The sequence below is a fragment of the Rutilus rutilus genome (assembly GCF_951802725.1).
Source record: "Rutilus rutilus genome assembly, chromosome: 24".
In the NCBI taxonomy this organism is placed as follows: domain Eukaryota; kingdom Metazoa; phylum Chordata; class Actinopteri; order Cypriniformes; family Leuciscidae; genus Rutilus; species Rutilus rutilus.
In genome coordinates this window covers 8375349-8393225 of record NC_140228.1, presented here as the reverse complement: position 1 = coordinate 8393225, position 17877 = coordinate 8375349, and positions in this window count along the sequence as shown.

Below are 17877 nucleotides of genomic sequence, written 5' to 3'. Positions count from 1 at the left end.
GCATTTTAGCACTGTGTCCCATCCATAACAGCAGACAAATGTGGATCTGGTGTTTTCTAAATGTCCCCCTGTAGTCAAGAATTGTATCCCTTAAAACTCATCTTTGATCACCAAAATTAATATAACTACACCCTTGCTTCATTTACTATGCACAGATCTATGAATGTGCATATTAGTCCCCGCCTCCACTCACTCACACCAGCTCAGAATACCTTCACTCGGTCAACTTTACTGTAGTAAACCACACAATGGCAAATGGAAATATTGGTTTAATTCAGCCATATATGTTTGAACCAGAAACTGATTCAGAAGAAGTGGAAGAGCGAATTATACAGGCTCATCTAAAAGTTGATGTATCAGTATGGTAATGCGTTTTATGTATTGCTCTCTCTGACACATAACAGTAAATTGATATGATTACGTTGGCTGTGTTATCAAACAGCTAATAATGTGTTGCTAACGTTTCACAAACCATGTTCCCATTCACCATCTCAGAGTCACACAGCTGCCTTCTAAAAATCAGTATCCTTGGAAATGCTTTAAACAACAGTGGAGAAAGGCATATAGTTCATCATAACTCATAAATACTCAGCAATGGTGTTGAGTGAAGAATTAGCGCATGGTTTGTCTTTAAAGCATATTAAAAACACCACATAGACATATAATAAAGCAATAAGCTCCGCAAAGCCGTGATTTACAGTGAATTTAGAACAGCTAAGGGGCGTTGGAACGACGCGGAGCGGAGTAATACTAATGTAATGCGGTCACAGGTGTATGTTTTTTGAGCTTCGAACACTGCTCAACCAATCAGAATCAAGGACCGGAACTATCCGGTTTATAAACAACATTACAAACTAGATTTGGAAAATAATGGAACTTAGCTAAAAGTATTTTAACCACTACAACATTACACACTTCCACCTTTAAGCCATAACTTTGCATGTCTTTTAGTTTAGGTTGTGCTCACTTGTTCTCAAAACTATTAGAACAGACAGAAAACCCCACACATTAAAGTGCCCCTATTACGCTATTTTAAAGTTTCCTAATGTTGTTTTGGAGTCTCCTACAACAGGTTTACATGCATCAAAGGTCAAAACTGTTTCATTTCCTCATAATATACATTTGCACATCACCACATTTTCAATGACTCTCAAATGACTCGTCAGATGAATCAATCTCTCTAAATCCCTCCTTCTACTCTGAGTAGCTACGCTGCACTGATTGGCCAAACAGCTCAGTCTGTTGTGATTGGTTTACCGCGTACAGCGCGCGTGTCGAAAACAAAAATGCCCATTGCCATAACTACGTCAGCTCTGCTTGTCCTTGGCTTCCTATACCGTAAACTAAACACAGTAACGAACAATGGCGTTGATTTTACCATATCAGTCCGAGCGCGAGTCCGATGATGAAACATTGGAAGAACTAGTTATTCAACCCGAACCTCCATCGCAAGGACGACTCAAGCAGGACGTTTCTCAGTGATACACTACTCAGTTTGAGGTACATGAGATGTTGCAACTGTAATTCCTCACCATCAGCATTAACAAGTGCCTGTCCATCAACAAATCGATTATTTTACTTGTACTTTTTTATTTACCGAGTATTTTTCTAATTTATTGCGGTGGACATGTGGAAACTGTATCAATAACAGTGCATGTATGCATTTACATTAGCCGAGCTCTAGCGTGAATGACTGATGTAACATAAACGGTGGTAAAACAAATCTTGCTCCATGCTTAATCTTTCCTCAAACTAGTGAGAACGACAGACAATCTGCATAAATAGACACAGTTTTAGGTAATAGTGGCCCACAGCTAATTAGCAGAAGTTTTTCAGTAAGACAGTGATAACGTGAGTTAGCCAGTTAGCAGGAGACCAACACAATATAAAACTCAAAACTAAGGTTTTGAACACCATCTTTCAAGAGCAAGCGGTTTGCGAGTCCTGCATTGAACTCCGAGAAATGAGAAGCAGTCATCAGTGAAATAAAGGGAACACAGCAAAAGTTTAGGATTATACTGCTGTGGTATCATGGTAAAGATGAATTTTAACCACTGACTCTTCACATGCTCGTCCTTGGGCAGTGATAAAAAAACTGGCTTTACTTTCACATCGTAGAGCACAGCGTCTTCTCGACATGATGCTATCCAGTATCCACAGGAATCAGCTGCAGGTTTGAGGTTCAAGTTTCCCCTGGTGTCTGCGCGCGCAATAAGTGGGCGGGTAATATGCTAATGTTTCGTCTTGACGTCACAACGAAACGGCTTACGACTCGTTTGAAAAACGATTCATTTCATTGACTCAGAGTCGACTCTTACTTTTGAAAGACAATAACTTTATATACGGTGCACTTTCAGATTTAAAACTTTGCAGGATGTTTTCATTCACTTAGAGCTATGTTACACACAACATGAAAGGTCATTTTCAAAAATCCATAATAGTCTCAGGTCAATACTTGTAATAGGCAAATATATGTTTTCCGTTAGCAGAGAGGAGTTTTCTATAGTGTTGTATTGCGGTCTATAGGCACATTACACACACACTTACCCTCACATCCTAAAGCTTTTCTTATGCATATTAGGGCCATTATGTATTTGTGAAAAATGTGCAATGAGGGAAGGCAGGAAGTACAGAGAGCTCAGAGGTATTAATATTCTTCCAGCATCAGGATATTTCCCTGGAGGGCCCCCTTTAGGCCACACTGTTATTACCATGTCGCTCCATTATCTCCAGCTGTACTTGATATTAAGACAATAATGGAGACAGTGGGATTACCGGCAGACGACAGGAAAGCATAAAAGCGATTCGGAGAGACGGGGCGTGAAGGTGTGTGTGTGGGGGGTTGGGTTGCAGGGACAGACACATAAGATGATTGGATCTCTACAAGGGCCTCATCAGATAGAAAAACTCAAAATGAGATCTTTGCACTCAAGATGATTTTTTTTTTTTTTTTTCGTTAATGAACCACCACATAATCTAAACATCTTAACCCTGACGAATTTAAGCTGTCAGCGAGGTGAGAAGGCGATTTCTAGAAATGTGAACCGTTCAAAAGAACATTGAGGCTCTTGATAAACCATGAAGAATCAAGCGTATCACCAATATACTCTCGATAAGTTTTGGCGAATTGATCACTAATTCGTAGGCCTGCGTTCTGCTTACGCACCACTGATGGGTAGGTTTTTTGAGAGTGACATGTAAAGGTCAAGTGTGGTAACCTTCGGAATCTGTCCTCTGCGTTTAACCCATCCACGTTTGTGCACACGCATTAGGAGTAGTGAGTAGTGAACACACACACTGCAAACCGTGGACACACGCCCAGAGCAGTGGGCAGCCATTTTGCTGTGGCGCCCGGGGAGCGATTGGGGGTTAGGTGCCTTGCTCATTTTCTGCAGGTATAGAGAATTGAACCCGAAACCTTCGGGTTAACAACAGTGTGACTCTCTAACCATTAGGCCATACTATTAAAGTTTGTATTAATATTTTGAATTAGCTTTTATTATTTATATTTTTAGTTTTTATCTTAATTTTAGCCTAGTTTTTTGTAATTTTGTAATGTTTTTTTTCTTTAATAATATTATGTTTAATTTATTTTTATTTCAGTTCTCTTTCAACTCATTTCAGCTAGTTGCCAAGGCACCATTTATTTTCATTTAGATTATTAGTTTTTCATCTAATATTTTAGCTTTACTTCAATTAACAAAAATATTTCTAAGAGTTTTAGGTAACGATAACCCCGACTTTCATGCATAAAATTGTATGTTTTTGTATGAATCACATTGTACAAATTTGAAATCGTCACCTCATAAAATAGTTTTCTCATGATATTGGGTTGGTGTTGATTACTTTACGCAATTTATGATTTGTCAATTGTTGATCACCATATGTGGAGATTAATTCAGAAAACAATACATAATATGATTTATATTATTACGACTCAAATGGCAAGACTTCTAAAGTCTTAAAAAAGTCATATAAAGCTTTGTACAATTAAAAAAGAAATGATAAATTAAAAAAAAATTTAAAAGCATTTTGGGGGGAGAAAAATTGCAACTATTTATTAATACTTAAATATTAATAAATATCATCACCAATACATGCTTTTTATTAAATTAGGTTTTTTCACATTTCCTTCACACTGACCTCTTTTGTTAGGTGTCCTACTGAAATGAGATAGAAACAGTTGAATCCCATCATCACTGCAAATGAACCCTTTCCTTCAGTGATCAACGACTTGACCAGGTTCAAAATAACCTGGCCGTTCAAACTCTTAACCTCTTTTCCAGCTTCTGTCCAGTGCTCATCAAAAGCTAATTGCGGCAGCAGAGTCAGGCAGGCAAACAGCAGCGGTGCGGTTCAGGCGTGTTTCAGGCTCCGCTCAGGACATGGAGGAAGGGAACAGGAAATATCAGGCCTGTTAACAGGAGCTTCCATCTTCAGACACTCGCTAGGAGTAAATCAAGGCCTAATGAGATAAAATGCCCATGCTCAAGGTTGTTTTTCCTGCAAAGTATGGGAAAGCCTTTTCACCGTTTTTCCAGTAATTTGCCTCTAACCTGACCACCTCCTGCTCACCCATGAACACCATCCAGTTGTTTTTCCACCTGAAACTGAATAAAACCATCATAAACAGACGGTAAGCACACACCGAAACGTCTTTAACCTGTTGGCTATACTTTCCGTAAGAAGTGAATTTTTATAAGAAAAAGTATGAGGCCATATACTGGGATTTAAAATCTGATTTAAAGCCTCAAATAATAATGATATATTAACAGATATTTAAATAAATAAAATAAGAATTTTAATTAAGCAATTAAATAATCATTGATATAAAGAGTCATATATTTAATTTTTAAATACATTTTAATGTGAGGTTTAATGAAACCATTGCGACCTATTGTATTGTTGTTTAATGCATTTTTTATTTTACAAAACTTACAAAAAATGAAACACGAAATTATGAATGAATGATTTTTTTAAAAGGATTTATTGAAACAATTGCAGATGCTGCTGTTCAAAAGCGGGATTGTGATAATGTAATTTAAAGAATTTACAGCATATTACAATCTTTCTGCCAAATGCGTTGCTGTATGTTTAACATAATTCACATATTGTTTTATTGTAAGTAAATATTTGTGATGGAGCTTCCAGACAAAAGCAGAGATGTGCTTGTCTGTGTGTGTGTGTGTGTGTGTGTGTGTGTGTGTGGTTCCGTCTGACTGCCATTTACATCAAAAGAAAGCTTTTCATATTTGGCAAGGCACTCATACAAAAATGTTAATGCATGTTGCCATGGAGATCTTAAAGGGCCACAACATCAGGCCAGAATCCAAGGCACAGAAATAAACAAAGAAAAGGCTTAGAAATAATGGACATCAGAAATGCGAAATCGAAATCACAGTCATTTGCATCCTTTTTATTCTTGCAGCATAACACAAAGTCAAAATAATGTGCCTTATAAAATCATGAGCTCGGCATTGACAGAGTGAAAGCAATTCAGGGTGCCTAGGTCGATGTTTCAAATCAAATCAAAGACCCAACATTGTGCACTCTCCACCTGACCTGTCTGTATAAAACACACGGGTACAGCCCACAGCTTTTAGTTAGGTCAATTGGCTCCCTAAGTGTGCTGGACTCTCTCACAAATGGCACATCACAGGGGAATCTTTTACTCTACAAGGAATGCTACAAAGCGAGTGGCCGTCCATGACTTCCATTAAGAGCATTAGGCCCGTGTCGCCAACCAACCCATCTTACAACTTTCAAGTGCTATGACGAAATCACCGCAATTTCCTTTGCGGGACATTAACCGAGGCAGAGATTAACAGGAGTCCACCTTTGTCACATACCATCTGAACAGTTAAACAAGAGCATCTCTGTTCATGTACGAAAAACACTCTGTATCTGGTCATAAAAGCTAGTAATCAGTTTTGGGGAAAGTTACTTTTAAAAGTAATCCATTACAATATTGCATTACTCCATTAAAAAAAAGTAACTAATTGTATTGCTTGCGTTTTATGGAAAGTAATGCGTTACATTACTTTTTCTCACATGGGCTGGGGTTGCTTGATTGTTTTTTAATAACAAGAAAAATGATATTTTTGGCAAATGTAAAGTCCCTTTCACACCAAAAGTGAAACATCTGTACACGCCTGTCCAGTAGAGACCTTTCAGCTGTGCTGCCGTTCTGGATTGCAGAAGAATAAGAAGCAGGAGATGAAAGTTCAACATCTTCATCAATTTAAAAAAACACAAACGTGGTGTTTATCTACAGCCGTTTTTGCTTACTGTTGAATTGGACGGTCAACAGTTAAGGCAAATAAAGTGAGATTAAATGCATAAAGTATAATTGTGTTATTTATTATTTAATATTTATTATATACTGTTTGAGGATTGAAAGTGAGATGAGTAAATGCCTGCTAACATGTTAGTTCATGTTAGTTAATACATTAACTAATGTTAACTAATGAAACCTTATTGTAAAGTGTTACCAGAAAGTGAAATACAGTGAGGAACAGTGATATTTAGACTAGGGGTCAGCAAGATTTTGTAATGTTTGATTTACGTCTCTCGTGCTTACCAAAAATATAGTAAAATGGTAATATTGTGAAATATTATTAAATTTTTTAAATCACTTTTCTATTTTAATACACTTTAAAATGTTATTTATTCTGGTGATGGCAAAGCTGAATTTTCAGGAGCCATTATTACAATGTCACATGATCCTTCAGAAATCATTCTAATATGCTGATTTAGAAGCAAACCGTGGTACGTTTATTTTTTACATGAACAGAAAGTGTAAAGGAACAGCATTTATTTGAAATAGAAATCATTTGTAACATTCCAAGTACATGTCCATGTAGCATCAGATCACGTATGTCTAAACCACACTCAAATATATTGAGTAAGGGAGACATTTTAGAAGAGCATGTCTATGTGCTAGGCTACAAAACGATACAAAGTGACATACAACACATGTTCCTTGAGAAAAAAAGTAGTTTGGTAGTGGAAAAGCAACTCTGTTATGAAAACAGCTGAGCAATTGTATATTAGTGGGAAATGCTGTTAAGTTCATAGCAGTGCTACTTTGAGTCAGTTACTCCCCAGCAACGACGATAGAAATTTATCAATAAACTGTGTGACGAACACGACATTGGAGCGATAATTACTGCGAGTATAATTAAAACTGCAAATATGTGCACTTTTCCTGGCGATCCAGTGACAAGCTGTCCTAGTCGTAATTAAAGCTTTTTTGTTCGAGTCTGCCAAATATCCAATTAGCAGCTAAGTATCGACTCAAATTTGATGTCATTGTTCTAACATTCTGTTGGAACTGTAAGCACCTGGAACAGGTGGACAATTGTCTAAGGAAATTACACCTGTTACTTCCTCTTTAAAAAGCTGCGCCCTCTTCTGGGTTTTTTTTCTAGTCCTTCAGACACACATTTCTCTCAAATGACAACGCGTACACATGTGAAAATCGGACTTTCTGATCATAATCTGTCAGTCCACATGGAAAATGACGGCGCATGCAAAAAGCAACTCTTTTTTTCTTTATGCAAAATATAAATTCAAAATAATAATAAACAAGATGCACCATTTGAGGCATCGGTCATGTACGGAGCACAGACAGCTTATGATTTTCACGTACTGTAGTGTATGATACATACAGGCACCAATATGTAGGACCAGAAGATCTGCAACTTAATCATTACAAATGTGTAATTCCAAATATATTTAAATGCTTACATACAAGTTTACCATAAAATGATTGTCAGTGCATTCGCATTCATTAACCATATTTCAAAGACATGGTTATGAAATAACATTTAAAGATGTACTTAAGTGGGTCAATAAAGCACTCTTAAATTCAACTAGTTTTATTTCAAATAAATGTAAACTATAATACATTTAATGGAAAATAACATGCAATTAAGTGTCCGAAAACATTAGTCAGTTCGCATTCAATTATATATTTTAGTGACCAAAAGTGACGTCCAGACTAGAACAATCATAATGCTTTATTCAAATTATTTGAAAAATTGTTAAAGATTTTGTAATATTTACAAAATCTCATAAAATTTTCCCGCAAATCCCTAAAAAATTTTTTATAAAGTTTTACAAAAACAAAATTAAAAAAAAGGCGTTAATTGTCAATGATTTCAAGACTGAGCAAATCTTGGTTTACATTTTATTTTCTGCTCCAAAAGTTTTTTTTTTTTTTTTCAGCTGTGAAAAACAGAGTTATTCCTCTGAGATGTGTTGTGGTGCTCTTGCGTGAGTTTTTCACAGCTCTGGACGTGGCATATCACACTGAAAAAAAAAAAAAAAAGTATCTGGTCCTGTCTGCCACAAAGCATCCTCGGCCTGATTTTGAGCCACTGCTTGGCATCCCGCATGATCACGACGAGGCAGATATTTTTGTCAGACGAGCAGCGGGAGGATCTGGACTGACCGGGACAGATTGGACCCCCTCTGCGGAAAAAGCCCCACTGCGTGACATTAGACACAGAGCAGGTGGGGCCACGGATGGCTGGGGGCCAGGAAGATGACTCTCAGAGTAATTAATGGTGAGGGTTTTATTCCGAGCTCCCAGCAGTCAGCGGGCTGAGACCTTTTTGGGAATTACATAGCTGTCATGGCAAGGCACTCACACCAGCACAGCAAATATCACTGAGTCCTGAATCAACACAAGCTGCCGGGAGGAGAAACAGTTTGCGTTTAACCTTCCCTTCGCCTCTGTGTCCGCTGAAGACGACGGCCACTGCGGACGCTTTTACAGCAGAGCGCCTATCTGGCCTTCGTCATGAACCCGACAGGGTAAACAGAATCACGGTCAAATTGGAATTAATAATGTAGACGCTAATGTGTTTATTCAGGTCAGGTTATCGTTTCGATGAAATATGAACAGGCCAGAGAGCCATCGGGAATGTCCACAAGTGGGACAAAGCAAACAACTTGGAGGAGCTGAGGGAAAACCTGTTCATTACACACCTTTAACCTAGTTTTCCCACGGCACACCTCCCTCGTCACCATCTGTAATTAAGCAGAAAGCAGGATGGGGTATGGCAGTGTGATGCTACACAAAAAAAAAAGATCGGTTGCTTTGTCAACAATATTCAAACTAATATATATATATATATATATATATATATATTATTTTGATTTATAAATTTTTTACATCAAGAAAAAGCTTTTTAAATATATATATATATATATACACTCACCTAAAGGATTATTAGGAACACCATACTAATACTGTGTTTGACCCCCTTTCGCCTTCAGAACTGCCTTAATTCTACGTGGCATTGATTCAACAAGGTGCTGAAAGCATTCTTTAGAAATGTTGGCCCATATTGATAGGATAGCATCTTGCAGTTGATGGAGATTTGTGGGATGCACATCCAGGGCACGAAGCTCCCGTTCCACCACATCCCAAAGATGCTCTATTGGGTTGAGATCTGGTGACTGTGGGGGCCATTTTAGTACAGTGAACTCATTGTCATGTTCAAGAAACCAATTTGAAATGATTCGAGCTTTGTGACATGGTGCATTATCCTGCTGGAAGTAGCCATCAGAGGATGGGTACATGGTGGTCATAAAGGGATGGACATGGTCAGAAACAATGCTCAGGTAGGCCGTGGCATTTAAACGATGCCCAATTGGCACTAAGGGGCCTAAAGTGTGCCAAGAAAACATCTCCAACACCATTACACCACCACCACCAGCCTGCACAGTGGTAACAAGGCATGATGGATCCATGTTCTCATTCTGTTTACGCCAAATTCTGACTCTACCATCTGAATGTCTCAACAGAAATCGAGACTCATCAGACCAGGCAACATTTTTCCAGTCTTCAACTGTCCAATTTTGGTGAGCTCGTGCAAATTGTAGCCTCTTTTTCCTATTTGTAGTGGAGATGAGTGGTACCCGGTGGGGTCTTCTGCTGTTGTAGCCCATCCGCCTCAAGGTTGTGCATGTTGTGGCTTCACAAATGCTTTGCTGCATACCTCGGTTGTAACGAGTGGTTATTTCAGTCAAAGTTGCTCTTCTATCAGCTTGAATCAGTCGGCCCATTCTCCTCTGACCTCTAGCATCAACAAGGCATTTTCGCCCACAGGACTGCCGCATACTGGATGTTTTTCCCTTTTCACACCATTCTTTGCAAACCCTAGAAATGGTTGTGCGTGAAAATCCAAGTAACTGAGCAGATTGTGAAATACTCAGACCGGCCCGTCTGGCACCAACAACCATGCCATGCTCAAAATTGCTTAAATCACCTTTCTTTCCCATTCTGACATTCAGTTTGGAGTTCAGGAGATTGTCTTGACCAGGACCACACCCCTAAATGCATTGAAGCAACTGCCATGTGATTGGTTGATTAGATAATTGCATTAATGAGAAATTGAACAGGTGTTCCTAATAATCCTTTAGGTGAGTGTATATATATACACACATACATTCAAACACATATATATATAAATATATGTGTGTGTATGTACACATAGAGAGACATACACAAGCACACACACACACACACACACACACACATATATATATAGGCCTATATATACACACACGTATAAATATATACACACACATATACAGTAGGCCTATATAATATATATATATATATATATATATATGTATATATATATATATACATACATACACACATATTATATAAACACAAACTTTTAAATATGATGCTATTTATCGCGATTAATCGATTTGACAGCACTAATATATATATATATATATATATATATATATATATATATATATATATATATATTGTTGTAGTACATTAATGATAAGGAGATTCTTCTCTGAATTATTTTTCTTAAACTTAAGCTTAAACTTGTCTCGTGTCACCGAGTTAACTGTGCACTGATTATCCCATTATTGCTAAATGACCTTTGTTCAGTAAAACATACTCTGAACCGGAGAACAATATTTTTCTGAAAGGCTTCATCTCCCAAGCTGTATTTAGTCACTCTCTTTGAGCATGTGAAAAATGCAGTCTTTTACTTTCCCATTGAGCATAAAGGGTAAATTAAGAGTGTGCTGTATCAACGCAAGGAGACAGCTCTCCAATAGACAACAGACATTGATATGTTGCCAGGGAGACTCTTCCTGGTCCAAGCAAATAAAAGAGGAGGAGGAGACGCAAAGGAAAAAACGACTTACAAACAGGTCCCCCCTTCTCTCTCTCTCTCTCTCTCTCTCTCTCTCTCTCTCTCTCTCTCTCTCTCTCTCTCTCTCTCTTTCTCTCCGCAGCCAGTGAGAAAATTGAGAATTTGTTAAAAGGTCGCAGTGGATCAAAGTCATGTTGCAGCAGGCTACCTGCCAAGCTATTGGAGTGCTAACACTTGGCAGACCAGAAAGAGAAAGAATGTGCCATCTGCACCCGGATCAGTGAACGTTAGGGAGCATGCCTAAAAATGGAGCTGGCCTGAGGATAAAGCACTGCTACCAATCATTGTCATATTACAACCCCTCCTCGCCAGCCCCCACCCCGCCAAAATGCCCCCCTGACTAACCTCCCTCCAGCAAACTGCCAAACAATCCTTGATAACCTGCCTAGTTGCCATGAAAATAAAGATGCATAGGGTCAAGACAGATCTTACGTTAGCTGGACATTTCATGATTTTATGTTGGGCACATTTTTCTGCATTGCTGTTGAAAATCTTACAATGCTAGTTTGAACTTATGTTACATTTCATACAGTTGATTGGTGACGGACATCAGGGCAACAACTCACTGCGTGATAGAGCCTATAAAACGCAGTTAGGATGGCCCTAAAATGGCCCTAAGATGTTTTTGTCATGATAGCACAAATGTGATATTGATTTTAAACAACAGTTCAATAAATAAGAAGTTAATATTGTGTTATATTTTAGACACAATATTGTCTACTTTTGATAAATTCTGCCAACAAAAATACCTATAAAATTAACTATTTTGAGCGAATCAATCAGGTGAACCAATGATTCAATGGGCCATTCATACAGAAAGTAATTTACTTAATTCCTGAATGATTCAGCTGTTTGAACGAATCGAATGAATGAATGCTTTGCCAACACAGAAAAATCTTACAATAATAAAATGCATAATGTATATTTTACAACTGCATTGAAACAGGTGGTGTTGTTTGTATAGAATTATTCAATCTGACTAAACTCTCCTTTCACTTATGTTTCTTAATGCACTTCCTGGAATATCTAACATTCCCAGTTCTGTTTGAGATCCTAGAGACTGACCAATTCATTGGTCCCTGGTTTTACAGTGGTCTCTATTCTCTCTTCCTGACTCGAATCCTCTACCCTGTTATTCAAACATGAATCAGTGTGTTTCTCTACTATTAAAAGAGTGTTCATTCCACTTTTCAGGGGTTTTTTTCTGGCTTTCCACTTCCTGTTAAACACCAGAAAGTTCTGATGAAGTTAAGCCTGGATTCAGGTGGATTGTCTATCTGCGAGCTGAAGACTGCCGAGCAGTGTTGGAACTGAAGTCCGGCGTACAGGAGAGCTCATACTGGTCGGTACAGATTAGCAGTGAGAGAGATACAAAGAGGCCTGCAACAGAGAGATACTGGAGAAGAGAGAGCAAGCTGGGTTTTTTCCTCATCCTCTACCTATAATGGAGTTGTGGCTGCAGAGAGAGGAACGACAGATCTCTCATGAGCTGCAAAGCTCAGACAGTCACTGACAAGACTGGTGCAGTATGGGAAATCTGGTAAATGTTACTCTAGAAGACCTGTATCACTATAAATATTACTCATACTTAAGGTTAGTGATTTGAATAAACCTCTGAGCTCAAGTATTAAACTTCTACATGATCAGATTTACAAGTAGATGATGAAAAAAAAGCAAAAGAGATCACACAGAGTTGAGGGAAGGACTATTAAATAAAGGATCTTAATTGGCATCTATAATTCCATGCAGAACATTTTAGCTTTCATAGAATCTTGTCATTGCACAAAAGGTTCTTTATAGTGAAAAAAGAAATGGTAATTGTTCACTGAAATGTTCTTTGAGGAACCTAAAATGGCTCCTCTATGGCAACCCTGCTCCTGGATACACACTCCCCTGCAAAGTTTATATCTAACCTGCTTCAAGCTTATGATTTTGGTACGTTTACATGACAACGATATTTAAAACAGAAGTTTTTCCTTTGAGTTTTCCACGTGAAGACGACACCATTGTCAAAACGATTCCAATTCACACGGATCCGCGAAAAAGACTAAAAACGCTGTATTCTGCTGCCAGGCCACTAGATGGCGATGAAACACTATAGACTGAACACGTAATACGCATGTGCTTGACGGTTTTATTTTTTACAAGGAGGCCGTAGTCAAAAACATGCACTTTGAAACCCGTTTTAAAAAGTTTGCGTTTTCAGCCACCCAAAACAGCGTTGTCGTGTAAACGAACGACCAAAACACATAAAAAGTTGTACGTTTTTAGGGTGTGTTTACACGACAACAATATGCTTAAAACTGAGAAGTTTTTCCTTTGAGTTTTCCGCGTACAGACGACACCATTGTCAAAACGATTCCCATTCACACGATCCTCGAAAAAGACTAAAAACGCTGTATTCTGCTGCCAGGCCACTAGATGGCGATGAAACACTATAGACTGAACACGTAATACGCATGTGCTTGACGTTTTTATTTTTTACAAGGAGGCCGTAGTCAAAAACATGCACTTTGAAACCCGTTTTAAAAAGTTTGCGTTTTCAGCCACCCAAAACAGCGTTGTCGTGTAAACGAACGACCAAAACACATAAAAAGTTGTACGTTTTTAGGGTGTGTTTACACGACAACAATATGCTTAAAACTGAGAAGTTTTTCCTTTGAGTTTTCCGCGTACAGACGACACCATTGTCAAAACGATTCCCATTCACACGATCCTCGAAAACGACTAAAAACGCTGTATTCTGCTGCCAGGCCATTAGATGGCGATGAAAGACTATAGACTGAACATGTAATACGCATGTGCATGACGTCATCGTTTTCACAGTTTCATGTTTTTAGTGTTTACGTTTGCGTTTTCAGCCACCCAAAACACTGTTGTCATGTAAACGAAAAAAAGGTTTTACGTTTTTAGTTGAAAACAGTGTCGTTTAAACAGCCCATTAGTTGAAAACGGTGTTGTGTAAAAAGCCCCTTAAAGCGATTATGAAGAGCTTGATTAGCTGGTTCAGGTGTGTTTGATTAGGGTTGGAGCAAAGCCACTTGAAGGCAAGCCTGCAAGGTTAGCAAGAAAAGAAAAAAACGTAACGCCGCCTGCTAACGCTGTGGTACACAGGGAAGGAGACCAGATTCACATAGTTGTACGTTGTACAATTCAACAATGATATGCAAATGTTCAGGATTGATGCTCATTTTATTTACAACGATTTAGCTATATTATCAAAAGGCACCGTTTCAACCAAAATTGAAACCTAATGAGTAAAGTAAATGTTTTTCTATCTCTCTCTCTGAAGTCCAAGTCTTGTGTGAAACATCATCTTTTGCCATCTCCATTTTTTAAAAAAAGTGTGATTTTCAAAGGTTTTGATCCGACATCAGGCCTTCTAATTTACAGATGGACCAGTCTAGCGCTCGCTTCATGCGGTGGCACTTAGGATAATAGACAGTAAGGATCAGAGGATTTTAACAAAGCAGAAGATATGGAGAGGAGCTGTGGTAATTTGGTTCTGGAACAATCTAACACTATAGCTGGCGATGACATCGGCCTGTGAGGTTCAGGACATATACCTTGAGAGGGCAATTAGATCCGAGTTGGAGGGATTCTTCACTAAAGTTCTGGCTGATGGTTCAATTGCTCGGATAAAATCTGTCTCGTGGAGTGTGAGTGGATGAAACTTTTAGACCACAACTGACAATTTTTTTCTGGAATTAATCTTAAAACGCAGATAGTTACCACCACCCTTGTGGACTCCTGTCACCGGGAGATTTACATCAGGTGAGTTAAGGCACTGGGGAATTTTGCTCTTAACTTAAACAGATCAATTATTTCACTGCATTTCCTCGATTTTCTGTCTCTATCGAGTGCCGCGCTAAGATATGAGTCACGAACGGGGGAAAAAAATCGAACTTATCATTATATCAGCCATAACATAACGGCTCAGTATTGACAAATCCGATTTTTCCTCCATTTGAGTGGGCAGTCGTGTTAAGATTCTGTCATTTGATTTAGCAACAAGCAAGAGGTCAGTGTCAATCTGAAGCTCTTCAACAAGCTCTATCTGGAAATCTAATCCGCAGTCCAGCCTGGCCGATCAATGGCCTCTAAACCAATGAGAGCGGCCGAATCTGCTGCACTCCCACTCTTATCTGTGGAGTCGAGCGCTGTCTCCGTCAGCCGTGGCTTCATTTACCTGAATAGCAAGAGATGGACTATGTGATGGACAAGGGGAACAGACAAATAAACACATCTGGATAAGAAGAGAATCCCAGAAAGCACTGTGATGATCATATTTGAAATATCAAAGTAACGTTTGAATGAATTAAAAGCAAATATATACACACACACACACTAATATTAAAAAGTTTGTAGTTAGTATTTTTAAGAAATGTATACTCTTATTAAGCAAGGAAGCATTACATGGATCGAGATCAAGACCTTGATATTGTTGCAAACGTTTTTTCTTTTTTTATTCATCAAAATATCCAGTAAAAAAAAACAGTAATTTTAAATTGTAACACTATTTCACAATATTACAACTTTTACTTTTTTTAATCAAATAAATGCAGCCTTGGTGAACATAAGAAGACTTCTTTCTAAAATATTTTAAAAAAATCTTACTGACTACAAACTTTTGAATGGTAGGGTATCCGTTTATTATTTTAATTAAATCAAATATTATTAAAATATTTCATCATTATTATACTATAATCATTACAATACATTCTATAATTATCTTCTAAGATATAAAATGCATGATTTAGAAATTCTGAATTCTCATTGCAAAAAAAAGAAAATCATCTTCATATTTATATTTCAAGTCTATGTTTCCAATTTTTTGGGCCTGAACACCAGAAAATGGGAAACATATACCTGAAATATAAATAAAAAATTACTGATAATCAAAAACTGAAATACATTTGGTGTGGAAATAAAAAAATTTTTTTACGTATTATTAGGCATATCAAAGTCCTGCAAATATAATGTTATAATATAAAGCACCATGATTTTACCATCAGTGCCCAGTACCTCCTCTGTACTTTATGCTATTTATACACTTTGTTAGTCTATCATGCTGTGAAACATTCTTAAAGCTGCATTTGGAAAACATAAAAAAAATCATAAATCATAAACCCTTACCAAGAAGCCCGGAAATGCTATTCATTATATCCAGTACTGTGAGCTAATAAAGAAAGCTCATAGTGCTCGTGTTAAATAACATGCACCTCATTAGCAACTACATTATATCATCATTCAACAGTGCAGCCTTTGTTCTCCATTCATTTCTATGGCCGAAGCATCTCACCGTTATTCAGCGCTGTGTTTGAAAGAGCTGATACACAACATTAGCATGCAGGCCGAGCAGGTCAATTTGTTAGCATGACAGAGATGTAATGATGAAATGCAATTCTTTAAAAGTCAGACTATTTGGATTCATCATTTTTAGCGGCGGGTATAAAGGGCTGAGAACGGCCAAGTGGAGACTCGGGGGCAGTAATTGGATGATGCTGCAAGCGCATGCAGACGCTGCAGTGTTACAGTTCAATAGGAAACCTGTTGTAATTACTTGTACGTATCAGAGCCGCCGTTGATGTAAATACAAGGCTGAGAGACAGAAGGATAAATTGGCCCCTGGTGTAAATAAAGCAGGATCCTGCAGATTCCACATCTGAGAGACGCGGTATAATGATCTGGGGACAGTATGATAAAAGATGCTGGGATGCTAAAAGATACATTTCAGTTAATCTTATAATGTGCTGATATTTACCTCGTTCGTTCAGCCAGGTGTGGACTAATGACTGCATTATTTGGTAGAAATGCTGCTATGATCACAAAAAGTTCAGATTTAAAGGGGAAGTTCACTCATTTCATTTAATCATTAACTTGTTTGTAAATTCACCCTAATGCCGTTCCAAACCCTTTTTGCTTTTCTTTCTGTGTAACACAAGTTGCTGTGTAAGCAAGTCTGTCATACAATTATAATGAGAACATTGTTATAATTGTGTGCTTGGGACATGGATTTAATAGTAAGGCTTTTGTTTTTGTTCTTGCAATCAGACTCTCAAAAATGATATAAAATTTGGATTTAGATTTATTGGCCAATATATCGGTTATCGGCTTTCAAATATATAGAGAATATTATCGGTTATCGGTGTCCCGATCCGATCCACGGCATCGGTATCGTGCCGATACTGGCCCAGAACGCTAGATCGGATATCGGAGGGGAGAAAAAAATATGATCCAATACCTATCCGATACCTATTAGGGGTGGAACGGTACATGCATTCGTATTGAACGTACGTTCGGTACGTGCGTCACGGTTCGGTGCATGGATTTACACGGAGAATACACGGTATAAAAATAAATAAAACTCGCGTGCACATTAATTAATGTAATGCGGAACTACTGTTAGATACGCGCATAGACATATGGGTTCTTTAGGGACACCTAATCTGTAGCCCCGCCTTAGCTCTGAACGCGTGTCTATTTCGTTTCAAACGGTCGCTTTATCATTATACGCGCGCGGCGCGTCCTATTCACTTTGGACGCGCGAATGGATTCAAACTGTTTTAGCATCGAACTAGACGCTCTATTTGCGTTTGGTGTGAACGTAGCAAAATGAACAGGCTGCGATGTCAAGATTGCAATGCTGGAATGTGTGTGTGTGTGTGTGTGTGTGTGT